The sequence below is a fragment of the Dipodomys spectabilis genome, unplaced genomic scaffold (genome assembly GCF_019054845.1).
Source record: "Dipodomys spectabilis isolate Male_0828 unplaced genomic scaffold, ASM1905484v1 ptg000230l, whole genome shotgun sequence".
Lineage (NCBI taxonomy): Eukaryota > Metazoa > Chordata > Mammalia > Rodentia > Heteromyidae > Dipodomys > Dipodomys spectabilis.
Window position 1 is genome coordinate 3,750,834 of NW_024870907.1, and position 16,773 is coordinate 3,767,606.

Here is a 16,773-nt window from a genome sequence, read left to right on the forward strand (position 1 = left end):
CATGGAAAGTGGAGATTGGAAGGCTGACTGGATTGAGGTTTGAGGCAAACCTGGGCAGAAAAGTTCACTAGACCCCTTCTCAAAGAGTAGCTGGACACAGTGACATATTACTGTCATCCTAGGTACACAGAAAAATAGCAGGCTGCATCCGGATATACACCTTATCTCAAAAATAAGAGGGCTGCAGATATGCTTCAGAGGTAAGAGTTGCCTAGCAAGCACAGAGACCTGAATCAAACCTAGTGATATTAACAGGAAAAAAAAAAAGCACATGTTATTAACAATCTCAGGCTGTTAAAAAGATATGAAGAACATCCAAAAACAGAATACCAAAAAGTAGCTGGGTGCTGGTGGCTCATGCCTGTAATCCTAGCTACTTAGAAGACTGAGATCTGAGGATCATGATTCAAAGCCAGCCCAGGCAAGGAAAATCCATGAGACTCTTATCTCCAATAAACCACTGGAAAACCAGAAGTGGCACTGTAGCTCAAGCAGTAGAGCGCTCACCTTGAGCTGAAGAACACAGGTACAGCACCCAAACCCAGAGTTCAAGCCTCACAACCCACCAAAAAAAACAAAAGAAAACAGAATACCAAAAAGTTTTCAGATCCCATGTAACATTTACAAGCACATACTGAATCAATAAAAGATGCCACAACAACTCCTAAGGATCATTGTCATGCCTGTAATCCTAGCTATTCAGGAGGCTGAGGATTGCAGTTCAAAGCCAGCCTGGGCAGGAAAAGTCCATGAGACTCTTTTTTTTTTTTTTTTTGGTCGGTCATGGAGCTTGAAGTCAGGGCCTGAGTGCTGTCCCTGAGCTCTTCAGCTCAAGGCTAGTGCTCTACTACTTTTATCACAGTGCTGCTTCCAGCCTGAGTTCAAGCCCCACAACCAACAACAACAAATCATTGTCTTACAGAATGTTATCTCCAAGAATAATAAAATATGGAAACTAAAACCTAAGGACAGCTTTTTAAAAAATCTTATATGTTGACAAGCATTGCCTAGTGTTCATATGGAAGTGTAAGAGGTCCAGAATAGACAAAGCAACCTTGAAAAGAAGACTAAAAGTGGAGGACCCACATTTCCCCATACCAAACTTAACACAAAGCTAGTCATCAACAGTGTGCTACTAGAATAAGAACAGATACATATATCAAACATGTAGGACGACTTAGAGTCAAAGGGAAAAACCGCACACATAAATGACCAAGCAGGGCTGGGATGTAGCTCAGTGGCAAAGCGCTTGCCTAGCAAGTGCAACGTCCTGGGTTCGATCCCCAGTACCAAAAAAGAAAAGACAAAAAAATACAGTTAAAAAAAAACCAAACAACAACAAAAAAAAAACAACCCTTGCCGGGCGCTGGTGGCTCACGCCTGTAATCCTAGCTACTCAGGAGGCTGAGATCTGAGGATCATGGTTCAAAGCCAGCCCGGGCAGGAGAGACCGTGAGACTCCGATCTCAAATAAACCACCAGAAAACCGGAAGTGGCGCTGTAGCTCAAGTGGTAGAGCGCTCGCCTTGAGCTGAAGAGCTGAGGGACAGCGCCCAGGCCCAGAGTTCAAGCCCCACATCCGACAAAAAAAAAAAAAAAAAAAAAAAATGACCAAGCAATTGCTTACAAGTCTAGGAATGTCCCACGGAAAAAGTAGTCTTTTCTACAAATTGTGTGCTGGGCAGCCACGGAGGGGCTTAGCCCTGACAACTGTCCTTCACAATTCCCTCAGGACTGTCAAGCACAGCTCAGTCCACATCCTTTATATGCTTACCTAGCAGCGAAATAAACCCGAACTTGTTTATTTAGTTTTTCAGAGTAGCAGAACTATCAGACAGAAAATAGATTTCAAACAGAAATATTGCTCATGTCATCCTGTAGTTCCAAGAAAGAGTCCTTTAAACAGAACATTCTGTGGTAGACTGTTGCTAAGAGAATTAGAATCTAAACTTCACCATATTACCTGTCTAGGCAGTTTTTTTTTCTTTTATTCATTTACTTAAGTTTTATTTCTTTGACTCTATTTTCTTCCTTTGGTGGTGGTGGGATTTGAATGCCAAGCATGCACTTGGTAAGCTTGTGCTTTACCATGTAAACTACACCCTCAGTGTCCCTCCTTTTCTTCCTTTTTTTCATTATTGTTGGTTGTGGGGCTTGAGCTCTGGGTCTGCGCACTGTCCTTGAGTTCTTTTGCTCCAGGCTAGTGCTCTACCTTTTGAGCCACAGCACCACTTCCAGTTTTCTAGTAGTTAATTGGAGATGAGTCTCACAAACTTTCCTGCCTGCGCTGACTTTGAATCAAAATCCTCAAATCTCGGAGGCTGGGAAGGTGGCTCAGTGGTAGAGTGCTTGCTTTGCATGCCTGAGGCCCTGGGTTCGATTCCTCAGCACCATATAAGCAAAAAGAAAAAAGCCGGAAGTGGTGCTGTGGCTCAAGTGGAAGAGGGCTAGCCTTGAGCTGAAGAGCTGAGGGACAGTGCCCAGGCCCAGAGTTCAGGCCCCATGACCGGACCCAAAAAAAAAAAATCCTCAGATCTCAGCCTCCTGTAGCTAAGATTACAGACATGAGCCACCAGTGCCCGGCCTAATTTTGTGTGTGTGTGTGTGTGTGTGTGTATGTGAGAGAGAGAGAGAGATATAGTCCCATCACTCTTAGTTATTTTTCTATAGGATGTGGGATAGTGAGTAGAAGGTAGATTAACATAAGACATAAGACTACATATTTTCTTATAAAAATGACCTAGCCAGGTGCTGGTGGCTCATGCCTTTAATCCTAGCTACTCAGGAGGCTGAGATCTGAGGATCAAGGTTCAAAGTCAGCCCAGGCAGGAAAGCCTGTGAGACTCTTATTGCCAATAAACCACTCAGAAAACTGGAAGTAGCGCTGTAGCTCAAGTGGTAGAGCACTAGCCCTGAGCTGAAGAGCTAAGGGACAGTGCCCAGACCCAGAGTTCAAGCCCCATGATCGACAAAAAACAAAAAACAAAAACACACAATTCTATAGTATAATTTACACTGTTTTATCATTGAAGAATTACTGTACTTATGGGCTTTTATTCATACTGATGAGACATCATTTGAAATCTAGTTGATGTTCCTTTTTAGCTACTCGTTTACCTCTAGCTTAATATTTCCTTTTCATCTTTAGTGACATTGGTGCTTTATAATTTCAATGTATGGATTTGGGCTTTTGTTAAACCCAAATCTATGGGTTTGTGTCTTACTAGTTTTAGTTTAATTTAGTTTTTCCACTACTGGAAAGAGTCTAGGACCTTGCACATGCTAGCCTAGCACTCTAATACTGAGCTACATCCTTAGCCCTTGTCTTACTAGTTTTTTAGGGGGCCAGACCTGGTGCCTGAACTCAGGGCCTGGGCATTGTCCCTGAGCTTTTGTGCTCAAGACTAGCACTCTCCCACTTGAGCCACAGCTATACTTCTGGGATTTTGGTGCTTAATTGGAGGGTCTCATGGACTATCCAGCCCAGGCTGGCTTCCAATCATAATCCTCAGAGCTCAGCTTCTTTTTTTTTTTGGAGGGGGGGGGTCCGGTCATGGGGCTTGAACTCTGGGCATGGGTGCTGTCTCTCAGCTCTTCAGCTCAAGGCTAGCATTCTACCACTTGAGCCACAGCGCCACTTCCGGCTTTTTCTTTTTTGCTTATGTGGTGCTAAGGAATCGAACCCAGGGCCTCATGCATGCAAGGCAAGCGCTCTACCACTGAGCCACCTTCCCAGCCCTAGATCTCAGCCAGCCCTAGATCTCAGCTTTTTGAGTAGCTAGGATCACAGGTATGAGCCACTGGTGCCTGGCTATCTTATTCGTTTTTGAAAAGCTTAAAACTATTTCACCTTTTTATACACTAATTAAAAATGAGAGAAAAAAAAAACTATTACAGGAGCTGGGAATATGGCTTAGTGGTAGAGTGCTTGCCTAGCATGCATGAAGCCTGCTTCCATTCCTCAGTACTACATACACAGAAAAAGCCAGAAATGGTGCTGTGGCTCAAGTGGTAGAGTGCTAGCCTTGAGCAAAAGAAGCTCAGGGACAGTGCCCTGGCCCTGAGTTCAAGCCTCAGGAGTGGTAAAAACAAAACAAAACAAACAAAATGAACAAACAAAAAAACGATTAAACCTTTATGTTCTAACCTTTTTCTCTTAATCTCATTTCCCATTTGCCATTTCTAAATGCTATACACTAGGTAATTTTTTACATATATGTTCCAGTTCACTAATTCTATCAATATCATGTTTAATCTGTTTAACTCTATATTAAGGTTTTTAATATCAACATTTTTCTTTTAGTTACTAATTTTTATTGGATTGTACAGTTTTCCTCAAACACAATTATCATACATACTGTACCAGATTATTCAATATCCAAAGGGCTGAACACATCTAATTATGCTAACTCTTCCCTAAAATAGCTTTTATGGCCAGGCACTGGTAATTCATGCCTGTAATCCTAGCCACTCAGGAGGATAAGATTTGAGGACTACTACTATTTGAAGCCAGTCTAGGTAAGAAAGAGACTTTTATATACAATTAGCCAGCAAAAACCCAGAAGTGGAGCTGTGGTACACGTGGTAGTATGCTAGCTTTGAGTGAAAAAGTTAAGGGACAGCACCCAGACCTTGAGTTAATGCCCCAGTACCAGCACACACGTGTTCGTGCATGTGCACACACACACACACACACACACAGTGTCTGTGGGCTGGGCATGGTGGATCTCATTTATAATCATAGTTATTTGAAAGACTGGCATCAGAAGGATGAAGGCCAACCAAGGCTAAAAAATTAATAAGAGGGGCTGGGAAGGTGGCTCAGTGGTAGAGTGCTTGCCTTGCATGCCTGAGGCCCTGGGTTCCATTCCTCAGCACCACATAAGTAAAAAGAAAAAAGCCGGAAGTGGCGCTGTGGCTCAAGTGGTAGAGCGCTAGCCTTGAGCTGAAGAGCTGAGGGACAGCGCCCAGGCCCAGAGTTCAGGCCCCACGACCGGACCCCCCCAAAAAAAATTAATAAGATCACATTCAACTAACAAAAAAGCTGTGCACATTGGTGCCTTGGCACAGCCTGCTATCATAGCTAATGGAAAACTGAAAATAGATGGATCATAGCCCAAGAACACACTGGACAGAAACTGAGACTCTATCTCAGTACAGAAAAGGGCTGGAGGCATGGCTCAACAATAGAATGAATTGTATGCCTAGCAAGTGGGTGAACCTCAGTACCCCAGTACCACCTTTAAAAAAAAAACCTCAGGGACTGGGAAGATGGCTCAGTGGTAGAGTGCTTGCCTCGCATGCATGAGGCCCTTGGTTCAGTTCCTCAGCACCACATAAATAGAAAACAAAAAAACAAAAAATAAAAAACCGGATGTGGCACTGAGGCTCAAGTGGTAGAACACTAGTCTTGAGCTGAAGAGCTGAGGGACAGCACCCAGGCCCCAAGTTCAAGTCCTTTGACTCACACACACACACATACACACAAAAGTATCTGCTATAGCCAGTATAACATACTGGGTTCAAACCTCAATACTGACTCCAAAAAAATGGTGTATTCTGACTGTAAATTCAAGTTGCATATATTTAATCTAAAGAAATTGTGAGAGACTACATTTGAGTATATATTTTTCTGAAGAAAAGTCAATGATCAAAAGAAAGATGCCATAAGGCTCACTTGGTCTTATTTCTCTTTTGCCCTTTGGAACATAATTTTTTTGCCCATCCTGTGACTTTAACTCAGGGCCTGGGTGCTGTTCCTAAGCTTATTTTGCTCAAGGCTAGCGCTCTACCAGTTGAGCCACAGCACCACTTCCAGCTTTTTCTGAGTAGCTTATTGGAGATGAGAGTCTCATGGACTTTCCTGCCTGGGCTGGTTTCAAACTACGATCCTCAGATCTCAGCTTCCTGAGCAGCTACGATTACAGGAGTGAGCCACCTGCATCTGGCTTGAAATATAATTTTTAATGCACAAACATGCTCACAAGAAATTTTATTAGTGATGCATGATGGAGCATGCCTGTAATTTCAACACCTAAAAGGCAGAGGCGGGAGGATAAAGCATTTGAAGCTGGTCTGTACTCCACAGGAAGTTCAAGGCCAGCTTTGGCTACACAATGAGAACATGTCTCTAAAACACACACACACACACACACACACACACACACACGAAGTACACAAAGTATATCTACTATAATTTATTTAGCATCTAACTAGATTATAAAGGGAGAGCCTTTGAAGAACATCTAATACTGCTGGAAGCAGCCTTCCCTCTCTTCTCTACATGAAGTATGTACCCTTAATGGTGCCCTCTCTTCTCTCCATGAAGTATGTACCCTTAATGGTGATGTGATTGTACATACCTTATCTAAAGTACTTCTGGCAAGTGAAATAGAACACATATTTTACTAAATATGCATGATTGCCCTTCATTTTATATGAATTAGGCTCAGGTTTGGGGAGACTAAGTAGCTTGTGCAGAGTCAACAGAGCATCTCACTATCCACAAGAGAATCAAAAAAGCAGCCAAGAGGGGCACCAGTGGCTCATACCTATAATCCTAGCTACTCAGGATGCTGAGCTCTGGGGACCATAATTCAAAGACAGCCCAGGAAGGAAACTCTTATCTCCAATTAAACACCAAAAAATACCAGAAGTGGAGCCGTGTGCCACAAGTGGTAGAGTGCAATCTTTGAGCAAAATAGTTCAAAGACTGCGTCCAGGCCCTGAGTTCAAGCCCCAAGACAGGCACCAATAAAAAAGTTACCCCCCAAAAAGCAACAAAAAAAATAACAAGGACTGGGGATGTGGTTTAGTGGTAGAGTGCTTGCCTAGCATGCATGAAGCCTTAGGTTGGATTCCTCAGTACCACATAAACAGAAAAAGCCAGAAGTGGTGCTGTGGCTCAAGTGGTAGAGTGCTAGCCTTGAGCAAAAGAAGCTCAAGGATAGTATCCAGGCTCTAGTTCAAGCCCCAGGACTGGCCAAAAAACAAAAAATAAAAAATTGGTGCTATGGCTCAAAGTGGTAGAGCACTAGCCTTAAGCAAAGAGCTAAGGGTCAGCTCCCAGGCTCTAAGTTCAAGCCTCATGACCGACGGGGGAGAAAAAAAAGCCCAAACTTTTAGTAGAACTGTGGCTCAAATGGTAGAAAACTAGCTTCAAGCCAAAGAAGCTCAGGGACAGTGCCCAGGCCCTAAATTCAAGTCCCAGGACTGGAGGGGAGGGGGGGAGTTAATTTAGATTTGCGGAGGACTAGTGGCTCACACCTGTAACCCTAGCTACTGAGGAGGCTGATATCTGAGGATTGTGGTTCAAAGCCATCCCTGGCAGGAAAGACGGTGAGACTCTTATCTCCAATTAACCATCAGAAAACTAGAAGTGTCAATGTGGCTCAAAGCGATAGAGCACTGGGCTGTGGATGTGGCTCAGTGGTAGAGTGCCTGTCTAGAGTGCGTGAAACCCTGGGTTCAATTCCTCAGCACCACATAAACAAAAAAAGCCAGAAGTGGTGCTGTGGCTCAAGTGATAGAGTGCTAGCCTTGAGCAAAAAGCTCAGAGACAGTGCCCAGGCCCTGAGTTCAAGCCCCAGGACTGGCAAAAAAAAAAAAAAAAAAGTGATGAGTGCTACCCTTGAGCAAAAAGAGCTCAGGGATAATAGTGCCCCTGCCCCAAGTTCAAGCCTCATGACAGAAAAAAAGAAAAAAATTAAAAAATTAAATATTTTACTGTTATTCATTCTTTGAACTTCTCTATCTTTACAATACATAATTACATAAATCACAATCTAATAAAAAGGAAAGTTAACTTACTTCCTTTAGAAACTTGTTATTTAAATCTTGTATTCAGGCAAAATAGAAAAACATTTGATCTCTTTTCTTGGCATATACACAATTTTAAGAATATTTTTATCCAGTGGAGGATTTTTAGTCTTGTTACCTGCAAAAGAGGAAAAACTATCTTAAGTTCTTCCTGTGTAGAATTAACCAAATGGTAGACAAAAAAGACAATGGAAACAAAAGACAGTATCTTTGTGATAAATTTTAATTGCCTTGAGAAGCACCTAGATTAAGAAAGCAAGCTTTGGGGGGTGAGGGGTGAAAGACCTGCCCAGAATATAGCCAACACTATTCCATAGACCAGACACTCTGATGGAATAAAAGCAGAAGGAAGCCAGCCAATAAAGACATTCCCATTCATTCTCTCTGTCTCTGTCTCTGTCCCTCTTCCTCTCCTGTTCCTTCTTCTTCTCCCTTCCCCTCTCTCTGCTTCCTGGACACCACAATGTGAGCTGCCCTTACAAAGTGTAGCATGCCCTCCCAATCACAATGAATTGGAACCTCTGAAACTATCAGACAAATAAAATGTTCCTCTCTTAAGTTGTTTAGTCACAGCCATATAAACACAGAAAATTGGAACCAGAGCCAGACACTTGTGGCTCACATCTGTAATCCTAGCTACTCAGAAGGTGAGATCTGAAGATTGTGGTTCAAAGCCAGCTGGGGCAAACAAACTGGAGAGGCTTTTATCTCCAATTCACTAGGTATGGCTCAAGTGGTACATCAGCTCCAAGAGAAGCAAGACTATAAGGCCCTGAGTTCAAGCTCTAGTAAAGAAAAAAAAAAAGCTGGTAGGCATGGTGGCTCACACCTGTAATCCTAGCTACTCAGGAGGCTGAGATCTGAGGATCAGGGTTCAAAGCCAGCCTGGGCAGGAAAGGCTGTGAGGCTCTTATCTCCAATAAACCACTCAGAAAACCAGAAGTGGCACTATGGTTCAAGTGGTAGAGCACTCACCTTGAGCTGAAGAGCTGAGGGACAGCACCCAGGCCCAGAGGTCAAGCCTTATGACTAACAAAAAAATAAAAAATAAAATAAATAAAAGGACTGGGAAGGTGGCTCAGTGGTAGAGTGCTTGCCTTGCATGCATGAGGCCCTGGGTTTGATTATTTAGCACCACATAAGCAGAAAAAGCCGGAAGTGGTGCTGTGGCTCAAGTGGTAGAGGGTTAACCTTGAGCTGAAGAGTGAGGGACAGTGCCCAGGCCCAGAGTTCAGGCCCACAACTGACAAAAAAAAAAAATTAAAACAAAAAACAAAAAACTGGTACTACAGAAATGGGATCACTGGCATGACTAATCCTGATCACGTGATGCTTAAGCCTTTGGAATTAGTTTATATTCACAGAAGGAATTTGGAAATACTTTGGGGAAGCTAAAATTTATCAGATTTATAGTCAAGATTTCATGGGTTGTGGAATATTCAATAACCTTTAAGTGACATATTTTAAATGAAAGATCACACATTCACTTTTTAAAAAGTGAAGGCTGCTAGGCATAGTGGTACAAACCTGTCATCTAGTACTTAGGAGACAGATTGCCAATTCATGGCCAGCCTATGCACACAGCAAGATTTTGTCTCAAAAACTAAGTTGTTTGTTATATAGACAGACAACATAGTGTTCAACTTTTTTTTTTTTCTTGCCAGTCCTGGGGCTTGAACTCAGAGCCTGGGCACTGTCCCTGAACTGCTTTTGCTTAAGGTTAGCACTCTACCACTTGAGCTACAGTGTCACTTCTGGCTTTTTTTCTGTTTATGTGGTACTGAGGAATCGAACCCAGGGCTTCTGCATGCTAGGCAAGCACTCTACCATTAAGCCACATTCCCAGCCATCAATATAATTAAGAAAAAAAGGGAAAAAAAAAAGATACTGCCAGGTGCTAGTGTCTCACACCTATAATCCTAGCTACTCAGGAGGCTGAGATCTGAGGACTGTGGTTTGAAGCCAGCCAGGGCAGGAAAGTCTGTGAGACTCTTATCTCCAATAAACTACTCAGAAAAAGCCAGAAGTGGCACTGTGGCTCAAGTGGTAGAGTGCTAGCCTTGAGCAAAGAAGCTCAGGGACAGTGTTCAAGCCCAGAGTTCAAGCCCAGGACCAGCAAAAAAATAAGATACTGAAAAATGTATAAGATATGTTACTCATTTCCATAAAATGCATACTTCTTCTTACCTGCTGATGAACTAGTAACTATCTAATAATTAAGTAATAAACTATCAGAATACGAAAGAAAACAGCAACATCAGTTGCCTTGGGAGAGGAAGTGTGTAGCTAAGGAACATGGTAAGAGTTCAGACTATCATGAGCAGGTGGTACCCACAGGAAGCAGCAGTGAAAGGCACAGCTCTTGAGTCTTGATTCTGGTTTGTGTGACCTTGGAAACCACACTCATTTTGTTTGTGCCTGAATGCTCTCCTAAGAATATAAACAGAAGTGTTAAAAAGTAACTATATTAACTAGTCACTTAGTGGCTCATAATTATAATCCTAGCTACTCAGGGGACTGAGTTCAGGGAACTGATCTTAGTTCCAAATAAGCCAGATGTGGACCTGTATGGCTCAAGGCTTAGAGTACTAGCCTTGGGCAAAAAAAAGCTCAGGGTCAGGGCTGAGAATGTGGCTTAGTGGTAGAGTGCTTGCCTAGCATGCATGAAGCCCTGAGTTCAATCCCTTAGTACCACATACACAAATAAAGCTGTAAGTGGTGCTGTGGCTCATGAAGTAGAGTGTTAGCTTTGAGCAAAAGCAGTTCAGGGACAGTGCTCAGGCCCTGAGTTCAAGCCCCAGGACTGGCAAAACAAAACAAAATGGAAAAAAAATTGAAAAAAAAAAAAAAAAGAGGGGGCTGGGAGGGTGGCTCAGTGGTAGAGCGCTTGCCTTGCATGCCTGAGGCCCTGGGTTCGATTCCTCAGCACCACATAATAAAAAAGCCAGAAGTGACACTGTAGCTCAATTGGTAGAGTGCTAGCCTTGAGCTAAAGAGCTGAGGGACAGCGCCCAGGCCCAGAGTTCAGGCCCCACGACTGGACAAAAAAAAAAAAAAAAAGAAAGAAAGAAAAAAGCCTGAAGTGGCGCTGTGGCTTAAGTGGTAGAGTGCTAGCCTTGAGCTGAAGAGCTGAAGGACAGCGCCCAGGCCCAGAGTTCAGGCCCCACGACCGGACCCCCCCCCCCCCAAAAAAAAAAAAAAGAATCTCATAGGGCGGTGGGAGCAGGAAAATTAAAAAAAAATGAATCTCATAGGTGGGGGGTAGCAGCTCCTTTCCCCCCCCTGCTCCCCTCCCCCCACCCAGGTGGCCCAGTGTTAGAGTGCTTGCCTTGAATGCATGAGGTCCTCAGCACCACATAAGCAGAAAAAGCTGGAAGTGGTGCTGTGGCTCAAGTAGTAGAATGCTTGCCTTGAGCTGAAAAGCTCAAGGCACCCAGGCCCAGAGTTCAGGCCCCACAACCAAAAAAAAAAAGTCTCATGGACTTTTCTGCCCGGGCTGGCTTTGAACCACAATCCTCAGATCTCAACCTTCTAACTAGCTAGGATTACAGGCTTCAGTCTCCTTATTTGTCAGACAAGGAAGTTATAGATCCTAAATCCTAATGTTAGTTAGGATTAAATAAAAAAATTCCCATAAAATATTTATGGCACTGGAACATAATGAATGTTCAATGCATTCTGTTCTCTGTGTATGTTTGTTTAGTAAATAGTCATTTCCAAGGCTTTAAACATTATCCTCATTACCACTCTTGGACTCCAGATTCTCCTGTAAGTTAATGTCTCCCTAACAACCTTTGGACTTCTTAGACTCTACCACTACACTCTCCCAAAAGAAAGCTTTGCTTTCCCTCTCTAATATGTAATCACTCCCTCCTGCTTACTACTACCCCAATCCAACTTCAATAAACAGTGCCCCTACCATGCATTTGTTCATCAAGAACCCTAGAAAATTAGTCTAGGGCCATAGTTCAAAAGTCTACCTATCTAGCAAGTGCAAGATACTGAATTGAAACTACATTATTATAAATAATAATTATAATAAATAAAAAAAACAAATTTAAATAAAGCATGCTGTGTTCTCTCATTCCCTCATACATCTCTTCTAACGCATTGTTTCAATACCTCTCTCATCCAAAATATCTCCCTAAGTCAACAACTGAGGTTTAAACCACAATTACACTTCCTAGCCATGACAAATGTCACATGCCCATGACATTCCTCAACGCAATCTCCAGCCTATGCTTCCCCCACAACTCAAGATTCACAACCCAACTCCTCACCAATAGCTGTAAGGTGCAGCTTCATGGAAAGACCAACTCTCCAACCTAGAGAGTCTATCCTGTCTATTCCCACCCACCCCCCTTACTCTGGCTACAGTAGTCTCATCTTGGCTCCTGAGGAGATCCAGCCTTTCCTACCTCAGGGCTTCTACATCTGCTGCCCTCTTAGCCTGAAAGAATCTGTACCTCCAATTTTCTCATTGCTACTTTCTTTTCATCTGCCAGAGCTTAGCTGAAATTAGTTACAGAAGTCAAAAGGGAAGAGGAACCAGAAAGGAAGAGACATCAAAAGGTGAGCAGCTTGGGGTTGGGGATTTAGCTCAGAGGAAGAGCACCTGTCTGGTAAGTGCAAGGCCCAGAATTCAGTCCTTAGCTCTGGAAAACAAAAACAAGAGGTAAAGAGCTGAGCATTAGGAATGTGGGACCACTGGGAAGCCAATGGGGTACATCAGGAAGAGGCTGTAATAAAGTGACAGGGGTTAGAGAAAGTGTAACAGATTGGAAAAGGACTAGATGGCTGAAAAACAAGACAAAATAGGAGTTACAGTGAAAGGCGCGAACTAGGTAGAAGTAACAAACTGGCAGGAACTCCTGGTGACAGCAAGGGATCACTACCAAACTAGAAACAGTCTGTAACAATTTGAATGATAGATTGCAAGGATACAAAGTAGCAGGAGGGGAGGTACTATAAATAGAGCTTAGTAAGGTGTATGAGAAGGGTGACAGGTGTGAAGGAAGAGATGATGAAGATGCATGAAGGAATGAATGGGGCACTTAGGAATAATTACAGAATGGAGTAACAGGTGATACCTGGGACCTTGATGAAGGGCATGAAAGGAAAGGAGTGATGGAAACCAGAGGACAGAAAGAAAAGATTGGTGGTTTGACAAAAGGAATGCTGACAGTAGGAACTAGGAGAGAAGTGCCTCATACCAACAGGCAGGAAGAGCCGTGGGAGAGCCCTTATAGGTGAAGGGTCACTAATAATAGAGCAGAGCACTAATGAAAATGGTCTTTGACAGGTGAAGAGTAAGAGGGAACACTAAGATGATTGCTGGACAAGGACTGACATTAGGGCACATGCCCACAGGGAAGAGGAGAAAGACCTTGACAGGAAGACAGGACACTCTGCAGGAGTCACAGACAAAAACACCACTATAGGAGAGATGGACAACAGGTGACAACAGGGACATTAACGGGATTACTGACAGGGTAATAGGGTATCAGTAACTGGTGAGGGAACTACTGACAACTGGGATCAATGATGAGGAATGAGACCGACAAGGAAGGTACTGGTGGAGATGGGGCCATGGAAGGGACATGGGTGTTATCATTGGGGATCTTGCCAGACAGTGCAGTCAGTAGGAGTCACAGATGGAATGGGAAATGACTAAAGGGAGGACAGTGCCTCAGGGACTAAGGAGAATGAGTGAGTAGATGAATGATGGGGGTAGGCTGGGTGGCTGGATGATTAAGGAGGGTGTTGGCTGATAGAAGTTATAACAGATGGATCACTGACTACTAACAGGGTCACTGATAGAAAGGCACTGACTGACAGACTGATGGGGCACTGACCACAGGTGGGGAAAGGAGGGCCCTGACAGTGCACAGAGAGATGGACACTAACAGGAGGGTATTGACAGGCACTGACAGATGAAAGGGCACTGATGGGCACTGATTGACAGGAGAGCACTGACTGATGGGAGGGCGCAGACAGAAAGGCAGGTGCTGACGGGAGGGCGCTGAATGCTGGGAGGGCGCTGGCCGGTGGCGAGCGCTGACCGGAGGGCAGTGGCTGATAGGAGGGCGCTGGCCCGTGGCGGGCGCTGATCCAAGGGCACTGACAGATGGAAGGGCACTGACTGACTGACAGGAGGATGCTGACTGACGGGAGGGAGGGAGAGAGGGCACTGACTGACAGGACGGAGGGCGCTGATTGAAGAGAGTGCAGTGACAGGAGGGAGGGAGGGCACTGACTGACAGAAGGGCACTGACTGACAGGAGGGAGGGCGCTGACTGACAGGAGGGAGGGCGCTGACTGACAGAAGGGCACTGACTGACAGGAGGGAGGGCACTGACAGGAGGGAGGGCGCTGACTGACAGGAGGACGCTGACAGGAGGGAGGGCGCTGACAGGAGGGAGGGCGCTGACTGACAGGAGGAAGGGCGCTGACTGACAGGAGGGCGCTGACTGACAGGAGGGCGCTGACAGGAGGGAGGGCGCTGACTGACAGGAGGGAGGTCGCTGACTGACAGAAGGGCACTGACTGACAGGAGGGAGGGCGCTGACTGACAGGAGGGCGCTGACTGACAGGAGGGCGCTGACAGGAGGGAGGGCGCTGACTGACAGGAGGGCGCTGACAGGAGGGAGGGCACTGACTGACAGGAGGGCGCTGACAGGAGGGAGGGCGCTGACAGGAGGGAGGGCGCTGACTGACAGGAGGGCGCTGACTGACAGGAGGGAGGGCGCTGACTGACAGGAGGGCGCTGACTGACAGGAGGGAGGGCGCTGACTGACAGGAGGGAGGGCGCTGACTGACAGGAGGGAGGGCGCTGACAGGAGGGAGGGCGCTGACTGACAGGAGGGCGCTGACAGGAGGAAGGGCGCTGACAGGAGGGAGGGCGCTGACTGACAGGAGGGCGCTGACAGGAGGGAGGGCGCTGACTGACAGGAGGGCGCTGACAGGAGGGAGGGCGCTGACAGGAGGGAGGGCGCTGACTGACAGGAGGGCGCTGACAGGAGGGAGGGCGCTGACAGGAGGGAGGGCGCTGACTGACAGGAGGGCGCTGACTGACAGGAGGGAGGGCGCTGACCGACAGGAGGGCACTGACTGACAGGAGGGAGGGCGCTGACTGACGGGAGGGCACTGACTGACGGGAGGGAGGGCGCTGACTGACAGGAAGGAGGGCGCTGACTGACGGGAGGGAGGGCGCTGACTGACGGGAGGGAGGGCGCTGACAGGAGGGCGCTGACTGACAGGAGGGCGCTGACTGACAGGAGGGAGGGCGCTGACTGACGGGAGGGAGGGCGCTGACTGACAGGAGGGAGGGCGCTGACTGACAGGAGGGAGGGCGCTGACTGACGGGAGGGAGGGCGCTGGCTGACAGGAGGGCGCTGACAGGAGGGAGGGCGCTGACTGACAGGAGGGCGCTGACTGACAGGAGGGAGGGCGCTGACTGACAGGAGGGCGCTGACTGACAGGAGGGAGGGCGCTGACTGACAGGAGGGAGGGCGCTGACAGGAGGGAGGGCGCTGACTGACAGGAGGGCGCTGACAGGAGGAAGGGCGCTGACAGGAGGGAGGGCGCTGACTGACAGGAGGGCGCTGACAGGAGGGAGGGCGCTGACTGACAGGAGGGAGGGCGCTGACTGACGGGAGGGAGGGCGCTGGCTGACAGGAGGGCGCTGACAGGAGGGAGGGCGCTGACAGGAGGGAGGGCGCTGACTGACAGGAGGGCGCTGACAGGAGGGAGGGCGCTGACAGGAGGGAGGGCGCTGACCGACAGGAGGGCACTGACTGACAGGAGGGAGGGCGCTGACTGACGGGAGGGCACTGACTGACGGGAGGGAGGGCGCTGACTGACAGGAAGGAGGGCGCTGACTGACGGGAGGGCGCTGACTGACGGGAGGGAGGGCGCTGACTGACAGGAGGGAGGGCGCTGGCTGACAGGAGGGCGCTGACTGACAGGAGGGAGGGCCCTGACTGACAGGAGGGAGGGCGCTGACTGACAGGAGGGAGGGCGCTGACTGACAGGAGGGAGGGCCCTGACTGACAGGAGGGAGGGCGCTGACTGACAGGAGGGAGGGCGCTGACTGACAGGAGGGAGGGCGCTGGCTGACAGGAGGGCGCTGACTGACAGGAGGGAGGGCGCTGACTGACGGGAGGGCGCTGGCCGGTGGCGGGCGCTGACCCGAGGGCAGGGGCTGACGCCTCGCGTCCGGCCGGAGGAAGCAGGCAGTGGCGGCCGCACTCACCTGGCCCGCGGGCCGGAGGTCGCGGCGGCTGGTTGGAGGCCCGGGCGCTGGCGGAGGCGAAGCCCGAGCAGCCTGGGGCGGGCCGCAGGCACATGGGCCCGGCCTCGGGCGCGGTGCCTCGGGACACGGGCGCGGCCGGCCGGCGGCACCGACCGGCTCGGGGCCGCGGGCGGCGCTCAGATCGCTCCAAAATGGCGGCGGCGGCGCGGGCGCGCGCGCGCTCCGGGGGCGGGGCCTCGGCTGGGTCTGCGTGCGCGCGCCCGCGAGCTGGCCGTGGACGCCGCGGGCCGCGCCCTCGCCCCGCCCTCCGCCGGGCTCGCAGTCACTCCCAGCTTTCCCGTGCCCGGGCGTCCTTCCCCGGCGGTCTTTGCCCATCCAATACGGGCCGTTAGGAGCCATGGGCATTGACTCCGCGGTGGAGCGCGGCTCGGGTGGGGAAGCGACGGCCAGGGAGCGGAAGCTTCACCCACCGAGGCCGAGCCCCGGCCTCGGGCTAAGAAGGAAAAACCCACGTTAGTCTCTAGAAGGAGATTGTGCTGGCCGCGTGGAGCCGTGGAGGGTGCTGGGGCGGGACGCGGAGCGCGGGGATGCGGCGCCCCGGCCTGCGGGCCTCCGGAGCGCGGGGATGCGGCGCCCCGGCCTGCGGGCCTCCGGAGCGCGGGGATGCGGCGCCCCGGCCTGCGGGCCTCCGGAGCGCGGGG

The 16,773-nt window shown here is 48.3% G+C and overlaps 1 protein-coding gene across 4 annotated transcripts in view; it reads right to left on the minus strand.

The window, feature by feature from the left end:
- Positions 1-16,210, minus strand: part of Ppp6r2 (protein phosphatase 6 regulatory subunit 2) — a 70,860-nt gene extending 54,650 nt beyond the window's left edge. For 3 of the 4 annotated variants that reach the window (XM_042698035.1, XM_042698033.1, XM_042698037.1), the window contains exon 1: positions 7,810-7,898. The gene's annotated coding sequence lies outside the window, so the exon portion shown is untranslated. Of the gene's footprint in view, positions 1-7,809; positions 7,899-16,072 lie in introns of those variants that run through there. The other variant, XM_042698034.1, reaches the window with a different exon arrangement.
- Positions 16,211-16,773: the final 563 nt, after the last annotated feature.